The sequence below is a fragment of the Pholis gunnellus genome (genome assembly GCF_910591455.1).
Source record: "Pholis gunnellus genome assembly, chromosome: 18".
NCBI classification, from domain to species: Eukaryota; Metazoa; Chordata; class Actinopteri; order Perciformes; family Pholidae; genus Pholis; species Pholis gunnellus.
In genome coordinates this window covers 9,837,979-9,853,356 of record NC_136545.1, presented here as the reverse complement: position 1 = coordinate 9,853,356, position 15,378 = coordinate 9,837,979, and the positions used below count along the sequence as shown (strand labels likewise).

General features: G+C 40.7%; 1 protein-coding gene across 1 annotated transcript in view; it reads right to left on the bottom strand.

The window, feature by feature from the left end:
- Positions 1–15,378, bottom strand: part of LOC306710946 (transmembrane protein 132C) — a gene marked incomplete at both ends in the record, with an annotated part of 129,650 nt that overhangs the window by 64,737 nt on the left and 49,535 nt on the right. The window lies entirely within an intron of this gene.

Sequence of the window (15,378 nt, the reverse complement as noted above, 5' to 3'; positions counted from 1 at the left end):
ATGCGGGGGATAAAAATTAGACTTTACATTGGATTTGTTGGGCCGGACGGATGATCCAGGACTGATCCAATATTTGGATGGACGCAGAAGGGGGCCAAGCAGTATAATCTCAGGATGTAGTGAGACAGATTATGGCAAATTGGTAAACCTGCTGTAGAAAGGGTTACACAGATTAACACTGATGTGACTGGGCACATACAGTAGTCACCCTGATGACCCTGATGAGAGCCACAAGCTGAAACACGCCGGTCTGGCAATAAAGTTGTTCTTTGCACTTCCGATGTTGCTCGAAGTGTAAAGAAGAACTTGAGACTTTTTTTCCATTTCTCCATCCAACTTGGAAGTAGTTGAGCTTGTGCCAAAAAATCCCCTGCTCCGCTTCCACATATAGTAGCACTGCAGTGAGCAGGGAAGTCAGTTTCATTTACACAGCCCAACATTAAAAATGACAACCTGAGCAGACCCTTGGTTCCAATAAGGAAGCACCGGAGGAAGAGCAACAGATAAAGGATGGTATTGAGGGTGATGCTTTCAAATCAACTCGTGACAAGGCAAATATTTTAATGGCACACATTTGCTTTTCCGACATATCAGCGACATGGCAATGGATGGCAACATTTGGGTCTGGCGTTAGACAACAGGGGGGCCCGGGCAAGATTTTCTTTTGGGCGGGGGGCCTCCTCGCTTTTGTGTGTGTTTTTGTTTGCCCACATACACAGAAAAGAAACCATTAAAACTGCTGAACTGTGTCATTGTAAATCCATAAAACAGTTATGAGAATGCGGTAGGATCGTATTGTATTTTGTTTCAAGATTATTGCGATCACATAAAACAGATACAGCAGAAGACAAACATTCTTTCACTTTTCCTACATAACAATGAACAAAAAAGTAATTGTCATTAATTATTGACTGCATGAATTGAGCCTGAACAATGTTTTTTATGTTTAATGATTTTTATAGAATGGAATTGTTGTTGTGTTTCACGTAAAGTAGCATATTATGCACATGGGATCAGGGTATAACATCGAAATTCTGGTATTTTAGATTTGTTATCTCCTACTTTCTTGTGCTGTAGACAAAGTCCAGCTACATGGATTCAATATTTGTGGCTGTTGTTTTTAAGCTGTTATAATAAATTAACCCACATAATTATTTCACATCTATAATTCACATAAAGTGTCTGCTAGTTATATTGGCCAACTCAGTCAGCTCTGTGCAACACACTCCGTCAACAATAGGCTGCGCAGAGAGCCGCCTCTGGGACGCTTCTGAAACCAGCTGTCTAGAGGGGTTGCAATCAGCTCCAGTGGCCGCATTGCTGCAGGGCGCCCGCAGGAATATCGATCTTGAATCCACCTGCAGCTGTCGCGAGCTTAGGCAAGCGTTATTGATACATTATTATTAGCTATCCTTCGTATTTCTCTCTGCCTTGCTGCTCATTTCCTATCAGCGAATTTATATCAAATATCGACTTCCACTGCCATTGTTTGGATTTTTGTCTTCATGCAACTTCTTCTTTATAAGATTTTATTAACTAATATATAAGGAACAAATTTGCGGGGCCCTACACAGTTGCTTATTCAGGGTATCAGGCCAGCACTGGCATCGTTGGTCTGTCTGTCCATCAGTTGGTCGATCCACAATTGTGTCTGTACAATACATTTTGCACAGACTTTCACGGTCCATAGAGGATGAAGCTGAATGATTTTGGTGATTCTCCGACTTAACCTGCAACACCATATACTTGACATCTGTGGTTATGAGTCAAATATCCTGACAACCGTTGGATGGATTGCCATGAAGCTTACTACAGACAATCATCATTGCTAGAGAAAACATTCAAAAGACTTTGGTGATCCCATAACTTTTCCTCTAGTTCCACCAGTAAGTAAAAGTTTTCACTCATTCTGTGAATATCTCAAAGGATCAATTGGCCCATTTTAAACATTTATAGTTTCCAGACTTGTAGCATGCTGACGTGCTAAAGTAAAACCAAGATGGTGGACATGGTAGACCTTATATTTTCTAAACATCAACATGCTAGCATTCTCCTTGTAAGCTTGTTAGCAGGCTGATGTTGGTATTTAGCTAAAAGCAATGCGGTGCTGAATTACAGCCTTGCAGAGCTGCTAGCATGGCTGTACACTCATCTGTCACACATGTTGACAATTGTTGACATAAAGACATATCAGTGTCTGTCAGCATGATATCTATTGAAATTCTTCTGTATGTCCATATTATTGACATTATGAAAGAATGAGGTACTTTGAACTTAATTCAGCTCATGGTTTGGATATTTTTCACTGAAAGTTTTAGTTGGAAATAACTTCGAGACACATATACAGTACTGTCAGAAAACAGCTTTTGCAGCGTGCGCATCAAGGAGATGAAGAACAAAAAATCATAATTGCCATATGTATGCAAATTACATCAATCTGAAGCCATTACTGAAACAATTAATCTTTGGCAATCACTAAAACATTTTAATCACGATCGTTACAAATGGTTGACTATTCATTATGCCCTCTAATTAGATCATAAATTGTATGAATACACTGTTGTGGAAGGTTTTGAAGGATGTGACACGCTGGGGACAAACACAAAAGGCAGCTAGGACTGATGAAGTGTGCTGCATTAATGGCGCTGGGACCCAGGGTTGCTGAGAAGGTACTAAATTCCAGTTCTCTCCGGACTTCATCTGTGAGTGATTTATTGACTAAATGACTGTCGGTTTGAGCCTGCCTATGTGTGGTCAGGTGATGCAGGTGATCACGATCAGGGGTCAAATGTTACAGTATATCATTCAGCCTTCCTGACGTTAGGGACAATCAATAGTCCTGATGTAATTGATTAAATGCTTCCTGCTGGTGTGAGTGAGCTGAGTGGGCCGTGGCAGCGGTTGACACATTCTTGGTCTAGATGTCATGTGTTGTTGTATTTGTCAGTGTTGTGACGTTTGTGCAGAGCCACGGGAGTTTTGGCAATGTGACAAGAAAGATGTCAGCCATCACGGTAACCCAACATTTCAGACAATGTCTGTCTAAAAACTGTCACAATGGTACCATGAAATGTTAGTGTCAGAGAATTGCCTCTCGCAGAGAAAACCCAAACACTAGAAATAATAGAATTCCATCTCGGTTTCTCTCACAGTCTCAAGGTTAATGTTCACATACATCTTAGCCATCAGGAAGGGACACAATAAAGCATCTGTCTGAAATGTCTGCACCCTCTTCAGAATTATTGGAAAATGCAGAGCTGCCATCGCAGGTGAATCAATTCAGGCCTGATCTGTAAAAACTGCCATGTCAACCAGTACATTAGCCCCATTTGCACTTCATTATGTGGACCAGTGGGCACAGCAGGCTCCACTACATACCGGAGACGGGGAAAAGCCACTACATAGTCATCTGACAGGGTTTGAAATGTGTCTGTGTGTGTGTGCGTAAGTATGTGAAAGAAAATGAGGAAAGCAAAGGATGTGATGGCAACAGAGAAAAAGAGGGGTAATCAAAGAGAAGATAGAGGGATGATTTAGGGGTAGAATAATCGACTTTGATGTCGGCTTGGTAGGAAACACAACAGATAATCTCTGCTGGCTGCTGCGCTTTTCTTTTGTTGCAAAAAAAAAACAACGCTATTTGTTTGAGTAAAATGCAACCCTATTGCTCTTCTCACAGGCAAAATCTAAAAAATCATATGGGAATTTACAGATACATATGTTTAAATTTGATTTATTTTGTATTTTGCAAAATGTAGCTGTATGTATACCTTTTAATAGCACGAAAGGTATACATACTAAAGATCTTCTCCCCCCCCCCCCCCCCTCTCTGAGACTCCCCAGGAGCAAGGCTATAAGTCCAACTACACAGCACATATCTGTGTCGACAGGTTTTGGAGCTAGTCAAAAGTCTTGGAGTCAGTGCAATGCCTAATTTCTAAACCTAACATACTGTGGAAGCACTGATATAAAGAAAATTACCAGCGTGAAGGGAGGCTATCACCAGTAACTTTCTGGATTTCTTTGGCACATCCTGTAGCTGTGGATTTGCATCGTGAAGCAAGAAATGCCAATGTAAGTTTAAATCAACTGAACAGAAGAATAACTGTCGAGACAAAAAGTCTGACCCCAACGCATCGCAGATGGTAAAGTGCGATAAAGTGAACTCAATAACATCTTTTTTACTGTGTTAACAACCTTGCAAGACAACTTTATCCTTACAAAATGGTTTCATCATGCACTGTTCATGGTGTGCGTTTCAGAGGCCGCAGTGGCTTACTTTGCACTCGCTGGAGAGTGCATGCCTTACATCACCAAAGGAGCGGGCAGGGTGAAGTTAAGGGCTTATATGCAAGCCGACCGAGGACTTCTGGACGTCTCATACACACAGAAAAACTCTATCAATTTATATACTGAGAAAACATGGTTTCTTTCTTTCTTTTCATCAAAACACAAACACAGACCTTTGTGCAGCTTTGTTCAACATTTTAGGGTAACACTTTATAATAACTTCACACTATGAAGCATTAGTTAAGTATGAGTAAACACTTAATTCATCATTTATAAAGCATTGACCCTACATTAACACTCATTAGTGTGCAATTTATAACAACAGTTATAAATGTTTTAATCTTGATTAATAAGCTCGTCTATTATGTGTTTCTGATTGTGTATTCATTCTTTAGAAATGTAAAAACTTACACTTTATAAATGATGTTTTTAATCACCTACAACTCCTTAATAATTGGTTTGTAATATATTTTATACTTCATTTACAAATGGGGAATCCATCATTTATAAAGTGATAAAAGTCATTTATAAATCCATAAATGATTGCTCTCATTGGCATAAAGTTAAAGTTTTTCAGCTTTTGACATGTCCATTTTCTCTGGTTGCGGATCAGGACTGTGTTGCCTGCTATCCTATAATGAAGGAGCTATATTTACCATTCAGAGCATTAATATACCAGCAAACAACTATTGTTTGCTGGAAGAATCACCGACCCTGCTTTCGACTTAGAAAGCTGAATACTAAAGCTCATTTAGATCGATTTTTTATTTAGAATCAAAATCGTGACCCCCCCCATAGATCTGACGCCTCTATCATCAGGAGCACATCGTTTGTCTGTGACACTCAAAATGCATGTGACTATTTTCCTGATATGCCACCTCTATGGTTAAGGATTGGTTAGATTTAGACAACTTCATTAATGTGAGAGACTGGGACAACCAAGTGGCTTAAGGGTTAAGATGCTGACCATGAATTGCAAGGTCCCATGGTTGAAGTCTGGGCAGGGACCTTAGTGGCATGCTGTCTCTTTCATTTCCTGTATTCTTTTCACTATCACGGTCTAATAACCCCCCCCCCCTCCCCCCCCAAAAAAGTGGGCTCACGGTAGGAGACAAAAGTGTGTCAAAGAGAGATATTTGGTAACATCCACGCAGACCTTTTTTTGTGGCATCTCGCTACTTTCGCCCCTCAGTCATTATTTGCCCGACCACAAGAAGCCAACTGTCAAGAAAATGTACACACATAGGTATTCTTCAGAGATTGACCAAACGACCAATGCTTCTGTTTTTCTGGTGGAGGCATGCTCATTTCATTTGACCCACCAACCCCTGACCTACAGAGCAGTTTGATACTCTGCTATTGACTTTATAGTCCTATGTGTACACATATAATATAAAAACACAAGCTCAAGTTGCACCATAAGTGCACTTTTTACTTTCCATAAAGGAATAAGCTTCTCCCTAGTGTGCTGCTGCAGTAATAATGCAGGGGAATGGGTGGCTGCTGGTGTTTTAACAGGGATGACCAATTCACTTCTCTCCTCTATGCTGGTAGTGCTTATCAGCCAGCACCATGTCCTGAGCACCGCTTCCACTTCACAAGGCCACCAACACCTCGACTGCCACTAGATGTTTACACTGATCCCTTCATAGAGGACTCCCTTGGGCTGCTGTCTCTGTTTGTGTGTTTGTGTGTGTGTGTGTGTGTGTGTGCGCGCATGACTCCCTTGGGCCACAACACAGCTTGTCTGCATTGAGCCTCGTGGACTGACAATGCCGGGTCTGTTCCTCCCGACCACATTCGAGCACTGCGTGCCAGGGGACGAGCGATGAAAGAGTGGACAAGGACAAGTGCTCATTCAGTCCTGAGCCACCTTGATGTGAACAAAAACTATAAAGCAATGGGTCAAATATAATGGCTGCATGATTTCAGAAACGTTTATGTTTCACACAATATATACCACATCTTTAATTTAGATATTCTAAAGCAGGTCTGCAAGTTACAGATTGAACACCTCCGACACCAAGACTCGCATAGTGCTTCTGTGACAATAGCCTGAAATGTAGGACAGTCACACTGTAGGATCGTCATAGTACATGTAAAATCATGGTTGCTTTCGTGCATAGCCTGTTTGCAGTGATTCAAAACACACTCTGCTGTGTTTTCCCGTTTGGTTGTGTACCTCTAGGGAAGTCTGACACATATTATACGTGGTCTGGCTGTATCGCGCTTTAAAGGTGCTAAATACGGAATTCAGAGCATTTCTTTTGCCTCCACACGGCTCTCAACATGGCGACAGCTGAGCCGAGGGCTAACAGTGCTTCCAGTGCTAACGGTACACACAACAGTGCTGACAGAGCAAACAGTGGTAACCTAAGGGGGAACCCTCAGACGACGCCATCGGTCAGAATGGTGTTGTCAGCTGTTACCAACCGTATGAGCGCATTGCAGAGCGGCTATGTAAACAAAGCCCGAATAACAACACACACAGAGGGAGAGTGACTTCATTCTCTGCTACGGTAGACATTAATACACTATATCTTTACATTGTAAATGGTTGTTTGCTGCCATCTTAATGTTCTGAATATCATACTGAGAACCCTTAACTCACAATCACTATTTACATTCAACGTTGTGACACAGTGCGTTGATGGGCTACACACGTACTAAAAATAGGTTGTAATGTTATTTCGCCCTGTCCCTGTCAACTGTTTTGTTTCCCCCCCCTTGGATCCATATTGCACTGACGATGCAATGTGAATGAGTTATAGTGTGAGCACGAAATGGTCCAGAACTAAAAGGCCAAAATATATGAACCAAATGTAAGTTCAAGTGTTAAAGTGAGATAAAGAAATGCAAATAAAAAGCACAGATTCATTTAGAGAGCTTAAACTGCAAAAACACCACCTTATTAAGGGATTTTTGCACCACATTTGACTTTTGCAGAAAATTTGCATGACAAATTCCACAGCTGTAAAAATTACAGCCGTAAACGCATGGGTGGCTAATGTTTTCAGGAATGTCAAAGCAGAAAAGCACATAATGCAATGCATGCATCAAAAGAAAGGACATCTAAATGACTTCTAAAAAGGCAATTTGTGCCGAAATGGGAATCACTGATGATAAGAGGTCCTCTTTTAGCATCATCCGCGAAGCCATGCTAAACATATCGTCAGATTTTGAGTAGTGTTTTTTCTGATACATACTGAAACATGCCCTTGAGTCTTGTAAGTAGCACTTAGCTAAGCACCGAGCAGTCAATACCCTGCAGCCAATGTTGAAAACATCCATGCTTGAAAAAGTCTTTCATTAGTCATCCAGCAGAAGAAAAGAACACAAGCAGCAAATTGAAGCCTCAGCTGGCTACTCTGTCAGTAAGGGCGCATTTCTGCTTCCTGTTGCTCATTTCACTCTCTTTCAAGCCTTGACACTAACCAGCAGGAAGTGGCCGAGAAAGGCCTGTAATTTTCTTCTGACACATGGTGTAGGTGTGCACTTGCATACATACAGTCAAGCACATCTGCAGCTTTCACCATGCCTTTTCTCACTCATTCATCTATCCGTGGAAGCGATCTTAACCTGCAAATACACCTGCAAACACACCTAAAAAATAACAAGTTAGTCTCGCTCAATTTGTGAGGATAAAAAAGGGAATAACTTACAATTTGGATGAGACTGTCGGTGAGGAGACGAAGGCCAACAAAATAGTTGAAGGTGAGTGAACTTTGTAAGCACGAGGTTAACTGCAGCGGAGCTGTGGCTCTGCACTGAATATTAAATGAATACACTCTTTCACGGTTTTCATGCCATCTTTAGCCAGGAATCTTATTTTTGACTTTACTATTTTGAAAAAACCCTGTGCAGCCACTAAAGCAAAAGCAAGTGGAAATAGAAGAGATTTGATGTGTTTTGTGTCAGTTTGTATGTCAAGGGAGCGAGACAAAGAGAATTGTGAGTGAGTCCTCTCGGCCAAAACACAGCTCGTCTGTGCTGAGAAAAGTGGAGTGACATGCCAGATCTCCTCCAGTCACCAATATTGTGGGCCAGAAAATGGCCAACTTGAGAGGGAACAGGGTGAAATGGTCATCCAGGACTTTGCAAATCTTTACATAAGTGGTGAAACAAAAGAAGAGCAAATAGAAAATGTACATCTGCCCACTGCAGGTTTGTGCAGCTACATTTGAACCCAAAGTGCCTGACACAGATGACAGTGGGGGCTGAAAGACTGTCGTGCCAAACACACTCCAGAGTTGAGGCCCTGTTTCTGTTTCATTAGACTTGAAAATGAGGAGACATAAAAGTGTTGTCATTCATACAGTAGACACACTCAAGTTTTCCCCGAAGAAAATACACTTTAACTATCATCTGCATGAAAGCAGAAATCACTATAATACAAAAGTACATCCTGTACTTGTTCATCTCTGAAGCGGGCCGCAATTACAGAAGAATTATTGTCTAAGTAATGTATTCATAGTCTCTATCGCTTCAAATCTAAAAAGACATATTTACCAATTCAAAATGCTAATGATGTCAAATAGGGAAAACTAGGGAATCATTTCCTCCTCCATCGATCTGATTTTACAAGATTTACCTTAGTTACATACACAGAAACTGTCACCAATCACCATTAACAAGAACAGGGCATTTGATAGCTTGTGTATTTCTTATTGTCTAATACAATATCACTGTTTAGAGTCTCTGTTTAAATGCAGTAAATCCCAATGATTATAAAACATTTCAATGTCTAGCTAATTGAAAAAAGAACAAGACAATCTTAAGCTTCCATTATTGAATTTGATTGTTTGTTTGTTGGCTTATCTATTTGTGAGAAGATGAATCATACTGAAGGCCCCTTGATATTACATGAACAAAAGGCTGTCTTTAATGAGGTTAGGTACACCTGCTGAATACTGCATACAATGACGAGGAATTCAGGAGCACAACATATGGAGATCAGTTCATCTATAGCAAATAAGGTCCGACCTACATTTATCAAATCACCGGCATATAAAGCAGTGATTAATCCTAATTTACAGGAAACCAGAGTGATTCTAAGAAATCTCTTGTTAAATTAGTTCCCAGCTTAATCTTATCCAAGATCTTAACACAAGGGATAGTTGCATCACCTTCTGGGCCTTGTTAATGAGTATTTCAGTCTCCACTGGAAATTACAGTCTGTAACTAATCTAAAGTGGATAATAGAGGGAAAAAATAATTTACTCTTATCTGACACTGATTATCATTATTATTGTTTTGTCTCCTGTGTGTCATTTTCCTCACATACATTATTTATACACAGGACACCATTTTTCAAATTCACCAATTATTGCAGTAGAGCTGCCTATTTAAATGGTTATCAGTGGAGTTTTTGAGCACTGGTTGAACTTGTCCATGTGCAGTGGAATGCACATCTGAGAGCATGCAGTCGATAAACTTTGTTTATTTGCTGCACCAGGTACAGCACCTTTACCCTACCCAAGATCTTTAACCTTTTCGCCCATGAAAAAGTTGCATCAGACTTACAAAAGTAATTTAGCCGGTGCTTAAATATCTACTAATATCATATTAGTGGACGCATTTTTTATTTTTATTTAGGTGTTTAAGGCTAATGTGGATTGAACAAAATGATGGATTGACGCTCATTTTTATAGTCACTAAATCACATTTGAAGAGGCAGCTATGCAGCGGAGTCATTAGGTTGAATGGCAGTGAACAGGAGAAACTCTATGTCACTTTTCGAGGACACCAGACGTTAACATTACTCAAAAAAGAAACCAGACAATTCAAGTTTTTCAAATAAGAGTCCATAAATTCCAGTCAAAATGTCCCAGACTACTTAGTGTCAGTTCAACACCAGAATTAAAAGACATGAACTGCGGTACTGTAAACTCAACTTCACCCTGTCAGTTAATCACCATCTCTGTTCAAATATCTGTATCTAGTGAGGTTTATTCTCATGTTTCCCCAGTTGTCTTTTAGATATTATTTAATGTTGCTCTCGCTAAGCTAATAATAATGTTTAGAGAACATGCAAACACCAATTAACTAGTAAATAATGGATGCAAAATACTAATGGTCACTGATGGTTTTATTATTTCAGTCCAGTGGCAGAAAAAAAAAAATCTTACAGATCTCATGCATCACACACACAAACAGAACCACATCTGCAGACATATGTGGACACACAGTCGCTTGCATCTTTCTGCTAATCAGTGTACAAACACACACACACACACACATGCAAACCCCTGAGCAGATCAAGGCTTATCCACCCACAGTGGTGATAGTGCCACGGGATGATGAAGGCTTGCGCCCAAAGTACCAGCTTATATCTGCAGATCAATGGCTGACCTCCCAACCAGCCACAGCCCGACTGACCAACACTACACAGCTTAAAGCGCAGCCAAAGGCACTGCTCCAAGCTGCATGCTCAATATTATATCAGTCTAATGATTCTCCCCAGGATCCCAGACTCTTGTCAGCTTGACAGTTCATTTTTTCTCTGTTAGTCTTTCTAGGTCTTTGTCACTGCCTTTTGCTTTTGTTGTCACTGCCTCGGAGTCTGTATTTGAGCTTGTGTCTACAAAGGGAAGGAGACCTTTTCTGGGAATGTCAGAAAAACACATAAAAGAGCAATATTTTTGGAGGTGCAGAAGGTACAATTTAACATTCTGTAACTATCGTTTCCCAAGCCAAGAAAGTGCTTTGAAATGTATGAAACCAGGAATGAGACTGCCGCTGTAAGAAACCAAAGTTTCCTTCAGGCATCGAGACACTTTAAACCACTTTGGCCGAAAGGCATTGCTCTCGGTCAGCCAAGCATGAGCTGCATAAACACAATCTCACAATCTGACTGGCTTCAGAAAAAGCAGATACAATTAAACACACTGGTTATCACATATGAGTGAAACTTAGATTGAGACTTTTTTCTGCCTGTGTTTATATGCTAGCTGTATTTTGAAACTGTTTGTCCTAATGCATGGATAAAGGGGATGTGGCTCCTGACAGAAAATAAACGTAAAGGACACACAGTCACACACTGAGACACTTTAAGACACTTTCAAACTAAAAAGACTGTGAACAAGCTAAATATTATACCTTCTAAACATCAGTGTGTTAGCGTTGTAATCGTGAGCCTCTTAGCATGCTGATATTAGCACTTTACCCAAAACGCCACTGTGCCTACCAGACGCATCGTGGTATTGGCCCCAAACTGGTCCGATTTGGTGTCACGGCTGTTGCGATCCCATTGCAATATCGTCTCTAGTATGATCAGTTGTGTATTTCGTTATTCACCTTTAAAAGACATTCATCTACGCAATTACAGTGGCCGACTATTTTGAGAGAGCAAGAAGGGAGAAATCAGAACAAGCACTATGGAAAAAAAACACTCTCAGTCAACAGGCACAGAGGTAACAGGCTTGCACAGATAGCACCAGGCCAACTGCACAAACACATCCTTGCAAATTTAGAGACGCAGCTCCTTTGATTTTCTTCAGCCAAAGCGAGGCATCGATTGTAGGTAAAAGGGCTCGTGTTTTTGTGTAATCTAGGACACCGCCTGTCTTTTAATGACAGTCACTGAAAAGCTCCCCTCTGTGGTTTCCACAGAGATTCTGTAGTATGGTCAAAATTTTTACTTTTGTGAATGAAGTGAAGCTGTGGCATAGTTCACATGTGGTTAGTCATCATTACTAACAAAAAATACGTTTTTACTTTGAGTATTTTGAGTCATGTCAGCATCATGCTGTTTGCGTCCCTTATTTTTTGTCCTCTACACTTCGTGTCACCTTACGCGGCAGCTGGATTCCGGTCGGTCACGAGATCACGATGGAAATATGACTAAAATCACATGAAAATCCATCACGTCAGGCTTCAAGTAATGCGTATTTGCGTTCGGAATGCCAGAGCACGGACAAATCAGCGTCCTGTTAGGAGCTACTGGCAGCTACGGACAGGGCTTAGGTGTGTGTGGTACGACGCAGAGAGGTAACTGTTCGTTTAAAACAACAATGGCCGCCCCTAAAGAGGTTAGCGTAGGTGCTGCAGAAGCATCTGTTGTATCACAACTGGATAGTATCTCGTCATTGAAAGAAGAGCAATGAACGGCACTGAAGGATTTTCTTGATGGAAAAGCGGCATCTGGCGGGTCAGGTTGCACTTACTCTCTGAACCCTTCTTTATTGTTTTTTTTGACTGTTTCAATCTTTGTGCATCTCTAACCCGTCTGAGGCTGATACAATTTCTTAAAGTATTTAGCTGTGATAAGTAGGAGCATTTGGTTTGTCTTGGTGGCAGTTTCTTAACCAGGCTCCCGTGGTATGACAACCCCAGCATTGAATCATTTCTCCCTCTCTCTTTATTTCTTTGCCTCAAGTCCACATTCAAATTTGCATGCCTTTGAGTTTGTGTTATGGCTGTCAAGTCTGTGGGATCAAACAAATCAAAGTAAATCCTTATGAGAAACATGCAGGATAAACAAGTGATTAGAAGGCCAAGCTTGTGACTGTGAGAGAGAGAGAGCGACCAACCCACAGTTAGCCAGCAGAGCTTATTCTGCCAGGACTGCTTCACTACCTAATCCCACCGTGTTTGTCAACCCCTCCAGCCCTACATACAGTATATCATCTTCAACTCAGACTGCAGGAGCTGGAGTTCAGAATGATCCAGAAGTTGGAGTAGAAGAGTTGCCTGGAGATGTTAACAACAGTGGGATAAGTAAAGGATTTGCAGCAGCTGTTAAAACAAAAAATAAAAATCCCTCACGACAATCTCCTCTCGTTGGTGCCCCAGTATATTTCTGTTTTATTGAAGAGAGCAGTTTTCATTTTGGCTTCAACAAAACTGTGAGAAAATTCTCAACTGCAATCCAGATCGTCGGGGTCGAGGTTTTTAGATGTCAGCGTTGCTGTGCGATCATATAAGCTGCACAGTCCATTCAGAACGTAATGGTTGTAATGGTATTCAAGTCATTTCAATATTGCATTTGCCCTCACAAATTATACTTCTGTACAAAATAACAATTCCCTTTACAACAAACACTTGAAATGATGAAGACGCTTGCAAATGATAAGGTATTACAACATGTAAACCATACTTTGGTGTTTCATTTTTACCTCTTTAATTAAGATTTCATTCAACTTATTTCTTTTTTTCCTTTTTTACAAAATGTACCAAAACACTGGCAACGAGGAACATCTCGGGTAGATAAAAATAAAAGATAAAAGGATAAATATTACAAAAATATAAATCATGCCCTCTAAACTAAAAAGGCATTCTGGTTTGAATTGACATCAAACACTGGATGTCAATCCAATCTGCACAGTATACGCCACAAACTATTGGTAATGGTTGTGGCCTGAGAGCAAGCATTCATTATTTGTGGTTGTTGTATGAGTGTTAAGCACATTGGCAGTGTCTCGATTTATCAATCAATCAAAGTGGTCACTGTCAACTCTGCTTCAGCTTAATGTGTAATGACTTGTTGAAATACACACTTGATTATGGCTGGAATAACAAACTAGCATCGGGGCTGAAGAGTCACTTTCTCAACATCTAGTGTCTATAGTGTGCATATTGTTCCACAGAGCGTCTGCTCTTTAGTTACAGCTCAAGCATGATTCTTTGCTTCCATGTGCATATCTGAAGTTAAAAGTGTGTCTATTCCGACGGACAGCAAAATGTGAGCACCTCATTATTTTTAAGACGATGAGTCGTAGCTACCAAGCTGTAGTTTAGGCACCAAAGTCATTCTTACTCTATCTTGGGTTCAATGATGAGGAGCTCAAATTTAACTAGTCAGGAACCATCATGCGCAATTATCTAATGGCCCAGAGTCGGCATTTTGGCTTCCAAATGTAATGTGGAGAGTTCATGAAAACAGTGAGGATCTCCCAACCAATATGAAAGAGGTTTAAGATCTTTGGGACTTTTTTGATATTCTATTCTGGGTTATGTACAGCCTGAATAAAGTGAAGAGTTATTCGGTCTTGCTTCTTTTATCTCAGAAACATCTCTGATTGATTTGGGGTATTTTCTTGCTTTTTCTAACACTCCTTTTGTCGCAGCAATGAAGTTGTTTTCCCCATCTGCATCTGATTCAGAATGCAGCAGATTAATGACAAAGTTAGAACAATTCTTGGTGAAACACACATTATTTGTTTTCATGTGTTAAAACTATGCATATTTAAAGCTAATATATTTTGAGAAGTGTGAGACACATTTTTGCAAGAATAACTTAACTGTACAGCTATAGTATTACCTAATAAACAATACATATCCAAATGCCAATATCAGAGCCAGAAATGTGGCTACATCGATGCACAATGACAGATTAGAACAACATTTTGTGTGAAATTGTGTCAGAAAGAAACCTCCTAACAAGTGAAGCCAATGCGCAAGTGCCTTAAACTTGCATTCCATTGGCAATCAAGGAAGACTCCTCTGGTTGCAAAAAGAAGTCTGATTGAGAAAATGACCCTACTTCTCCTACTTCATCTATTACCTCAGAGGAACTCGAGGCTTCAAAACCGTAGCACACAAACCAATCGGGGACGTCAGGGTAACTACGTGCACTTCTTATATACAGTCTGTGGTTTGGGATTACAACACGATCTGAGTTGTTTTCATGTCAGATGGTGGACTACGTGTCTTGATACATGTTGAAACATCTGATACACTTCCCTACACATTTTCTATACTTACTCTGTAATCCTATCACTAGCCCAGATATGGAGCACCACTCTCTTGGGCAAACCCCACTCCAGCTCCCTTCATTCCCTCTGCTGCCCTTATAAAAGGCCTGCAAGACTTTCACAAGTTCAAAGCAACCAGAGAGAAAACCCGAAGCGACCCCTGACCCTGTCGATAGTCAAAGTCTCAGAGGCGTGTGTCAGTCGGAATGGCGTTCGTGCAGCCCTTTTCCAGGCTGTGGGAACACGAAATTCCCTTGGGGACTTGTAGCCTTTTCCAAAGGCAGATGGACAGAGCAACGAAAAATGGAAGACAGCCAACATTCTGGGCTTTCAGTGTCCAATAAATTCATCAGTTTCAAGTGGAGGACAGTGATGGGAAATCATTATGGTCGAA